Source organism: Dipteris shenzhenensis, chromosome 13 (assembly GCF_047967505.1).
Source record: "Dipteris shenzhenensis isolate YYH24624 ecotype China chromosome 13, Dip_SZ_1.0, whole genome shotgun sequence".
NCBI classification, from domain to species: domain Eukaryota; kingdom Viridiplantae; phylum Streptophyta; class Polypodiopsida; order Gleicheniales; family Dipteridaceae; genus Dipteris; species Dipteris shenzhenensis.
Genome location: NC_141608.1, coordinates 3,662,864 through 3,668,171, shown reverse-complemented (window position 1 = coordinate 3,668,171; position 5,308 = coordinate 3,662,864).

The following is a 5,308-nucleotide window of genomic DNA, read 5'->3' as shown; positions in this document are numbered from 1 at the left end:
GACCTAGAAAACTCATAAGAGCTGAAGCCATCATTTAGAACTTGATGTGCCGTATCTCATATCATGTGAGTGATTGGTCCTAAATCGAACACTTAGGGATTATCGTTTCTCAAGGTCACATCCACCTCACTATGTAATCTTGGTCTACCCTCATTAAGCTAAGCATCATTACATAACACAGGCTCACACCCACAACTAATTTAAAGGTGTTGGGGATGGGTATATTGGAGACCAAGTGGGTGTTAGAAAATCATTCCTAGATGCACAAAGAATCATCAGTCTCAGCACAAATAACTCTCACCCCATACCAAGGTATTTATCGTCCATACACATGGTATTTACAAAGATCCATTCCACTCATCCTCTCAATCCCTTACAATAACTTAGAAAATGAAAACAAAGTGAGCCACCAGGCTACCACTTGATCCTCACAAGCTTATTGAACATGCCTAAAAGTGATACCAACATATATCCCCCCTAGCATATCCCCAAGCATGTCTTGGGGGTCTACTGGACAACGACGTGGATAATTATAGAAGAACTTGATCCAATACTCATGGGTGCATCCAGGTATGTCCTTTCCTTAATCAAATACATAATATAGCATTCGATGGAGATCAAGATTTACTTGGTCAAAACTATAGGCGTTGTGGAGAGATATAAGCATGCCCATCGATCAAGGACTTGATATTGCATCACTAAGTTTCTTATCCAAGGATCTATTCCACATACAAGTGAGTAGAATCAAGGAACCACTCCTTTTATGTTCATGTCGATGTCTTAGTAGATTTTGATACCATCCAAAATCCTCATGAACTATGTGTGACATGCACCTCCTTATTGACATCTTCATAGTTAATAATAGCAAGGCCACGAGATTCTTCATTTATTTACCAAGTCAACACCAAAAGGAGATACCATATGAAAAAGGAGATAGCATATGCAATCATCTTCAAAATCCAAGCATTCAAGGACCCTTGCATCGGCACCACATAGTTCTACAATCTCCTCTTCCAATAAGGCATTACAAGAATTACATAGCAATATTTGTCATCCTCTATCATCACCTTCAATCGACATCCTTTAGAAACGTCAATGTTTCAAGAGTTGCAATAGCATTAGGATCAGCACTACAAACTTCATTCTTCTAGTCTATGTGGCTCGCTTCATCAAAAAATGTGGATTGCTTGCTCTCAAGCTTATCAGCATCTAAAAGGTCAACATTGACATAGCCACATGGCTCAAGATCTTTACATGCATTTTCAAACAAGCATGAAACTCCATCAAGCATATGATCCAAGATATCACATTCTTTATCATATGATTTGATGCACTTGCCATAAATGAGGAAGAAACATTTTCAATGTTTTCATATTCATCTTTTGCTTCATATTCATATGCATCAAGGATCAAGATTTAATGTTTCCATATTCATATTTTGCTTCATATTCATATGCATCAAGGATCAAGATTTCCTAATCACTACATGATCTTCAACTAACAATCCAAAAACTCCTTCGAGAGACACATGTTTTATAGGAGGAGGAACATCACTTGATGGGATGAAGGTAGAGGCATCCTTATCCAAGCATGCAAATGAATGAATTTTTGACTCCCCATAGTTTAATATTGCATTAAAAATTCCAAGAGAGGAGGATGCAAAACCAACTAAGGATTCATCTTTTTTCATATGGCTTTCACAACTGTGGGTTGCTCGAATTATTTTGGCAAGCAAGATGTTTCAATAGTCTTGTGACTACGGTTTTAGCTAGAGAAAGTTTAATGTCTGGGAAAAAAATTTCCCTATTACTCTAAAAGGGAGTTGAAGCTACATAACAAACGTGGTGATGAGCTGATGCTTACTACCTTTCCATCATGAAAAAGGGTAACAAGTAAGGGTAATAGGAAGGATACCCTGTATCGATTCGGTAGGAAGCCAATTAAGCAAATAGTTTGCAGTGGCTATTACTTCTGCCCAATACTGATTCGGAAGATGCTTTTCACTAAGCATTGCTCTAGCACTGTCTGCTAAAGTCCCATTCTTCCTTTCAGCTCTTGCATTCTACTGAGGAGTATCTGCACATGTGAATTGTCTTTGTATGCCGTGACTTTTGCAAAATTTCATGAATGCTAAAGACATGTATTCACCTCCTCTATCTGATCTCATGACTTTGATCTTTTTGCCTATCTAGTTTTCTACCATGGCTTTGAATTCTTGAAATCTGGAAAACACTTCAGATTTCTCTTTCAGAAAGTAGACCCAACAATATCTGTTGTAGTCATCGATGAAAGTCAAGTAGTAAAGTGAACCATTGATGCTGCGAGTCTGGGCATAACCCCATACATCTGTATGTATCAAATCAAGAATACCTCGTGCACGAGAGGTACTTCTACCAAAGCTAGTTCGCTTTTGTTTGCCGAAGCAGCATGCTTCGAAAACTTTTCCAAGAAAATGTAGCTTCAGAATCCCAATTGCCATATTCTGATTCCTAAGATCTAACACAAGCACTTGAAATTGACATGACCATATCTCTTGTGCCATTTTGCATATAGTGGCATCTGTTGCAGTTGAGTTGACATGGCATGCTTATTTGGTACTATAGCTAGCATTCTGTATAAGCATCCTTCCTTGACACCTTTTGCTGTGAAGAGAGTGGGAGAGAAGGAAGGAGTCTTAGTTGCAACTTTCTCACATACACAATGGGGGAATATACACAAAGGTGGAGGCTGAAAATAGTTTTCCTCTTCTTAGTTGTGAAAGCCAAAAGAACTCTAAGTACAAAAGAATAGGCAAACCCTATATGTGGGTCTCAAACCAAACTCAGCTAACTAAGGTGGCATACTAACTGAGCCATTAACTAGAGTACATAAAGATAGCTATCATCCAGCTATTATTCATGGGCGGTGTATCAACCGTATTTGCAGCTAACAAGTTGGTGACATAAATGCACAATGGTCACCCTGGCATATCACGAGTGGAGCATCGATATCTCAACACTCCCCCTCAAGCTCAATCCCAATTCCTACACACCAAGTAGGTCTCTAAACTTGCGCAGCTTCTCTATGCCCAATGCCTTCATGAATATGTTAACTACCTGATTCTCTATGCTAACATAAACTAGATTAATAAAGCCTACTAGAACCTTCTCCCACACATAGTGATAATGCACCTCAATGTGCTTTGTTCTAGCATGATAGACTGGGTTATTTGCCAAGTGTATACTGCTCATGTTGTCATAATAAATTACAACTGGCTCATCTGTAGACTGATGCATATCATAAAGAAGCTTATGCAACCAAGCTACCTCACATGCAACCATTGCTGCACCCCTGTACTCAGCCTCTATGCTCGACAAGGCAACTGTAGGCTATTTCTTGCTACTCCAAGTGACTGCAGTACTCCCAAAAGAGAACATATATCCACTGGTAGATCATCTATCAGAAATACTACCAGCCCAAGCAGCATCAGTGTATCCATGCAATTGTATTTGAACCCCAGTCTCAGAAAATATTCCATACTGCAATGTGGACTTCACATACCTCAGTATGCGTCTAGCCGCATCCAAATGCGGTTTCCTTGGAGCCTGTATAAATTGACTTACCAACCCAATAGCATAGCTCAAATCTCGCCTGGTAATAGTCATATAAATCAAACTTCCTATTATGTGTCTGTACATAGTATGGTCTTCCAGAAGCTCACTTGCATTTGTGCTCAACTTCACATTCTGCTCCAAAGGAAGTAAAATAGGCTTACAGCCTGTCATCCCATATTTGGACAGCATGTCCAATCCATATTGCCTCTGCAAGAGCCATATCCAACTTGTGGATCTAATCACCTCAATGCCCAAGAAGTAATGCAGCTCTCCCAAGTCCTTCATCTCAAACTTTTGCTTTAATAACATTTTCACATGAAGGATATCTTCATCACTATTACCTGTGATGATCAAATCATCAACATAAATGACAAGCAACATAATGCCAAGTTCTTTGTTTTTTTCACACAAAGTGAGAAATCTGCCTTGGAAATCTAAAAGCCAATAGTGACAAGATACTATCCTATCTTGTCAGACCATGCTTTGGGTTCTTGCTTCAAGCCATACAAGGCTTTCTTCAACTTGCAAACAAACTCAGGATGAACATCATGAACATAACTTTGTGGCTGCTCCATATATACCTCTTCTTGCAAATCACCATGCAAGAAAGCATTCTTTACATCCATCTGATGTAAAGACCATCCCTTTGATGCATCCATAGCAATGACTACTCTTACGGTTGCCATCCTTGCAATCGGACTAAATGTTTCTTCACAATCCATGCCATATGTCGAGGTAGTCAATAGAGCGAGCAAGAAAAAGCGAGCGGGCCGAATGAAGTGAGCGAGTTTTTCCACAATTCCTCTTATGAGAACAAATTTGAAACCCAACTTACTATAGCAAGATGTTGTCATAATAAGTATACCAATATTCAAACTTACAATCCACCCTATCTTTCAATTGAAGAACATAAACATTACTCAGTCTGGTAACATTGAACAATATCACTTCATCCATATGTCTAGAAAACTCTAGTCTCATTATAAAGCATCGGATAGCATCATACATAGAACAATGGTACCATATTCAAAACTAATTACTAAACTCATAACATAAATGACTATTGAAACACCACTTCACCCGCAAAATGTACCAAACCAACACTACCACTTTCCAAATGTGTCCAGGGTTCACCACAACAGTTATCAATCTATGAAAAAATTGGTGTTTAAAACCATGTTCTAATCCTCCTGACATTCATCATCAAGAAAGTAGTTGCGCGCACGTGGATTATCTAATTGGCACTCATCATATCTCGTGTCGGCTGACATGAATCTTGCCATTTTTTCTGCATAGTAGGCAACAAACTACAACAAAACATACATTTCAAAGCAAAGTAAGTCAAAGTGGAACCATGAAAATAATTTCCAATAAGAAGAACTTGCCATCCTTAAATTCGCTACCAACAAAAAGAAAAAAAAATGCTAGATCAAGGCCTTACAAACAATATCCAAATGATCAAAATTTGTACTTTCTTAATTCAAAGGCATCCGTAAATGTTCACTATCTACCATATTATAAAGATGCTTAATAACGTTTTCAAAGTCCTCAATTTCAGCATTCAAAATATATAGGAAAAAACCCAGGGCCAGTAGCATACTACTCATCAAATGGATCTGTGACAAGCTCCACTCTCTCTTCTTCCCCCTCTCCATCATGCTATGACCTGATCCGTTTTCTAGAATGATCTTCCACAAGTGGCTCAACAATGCTAG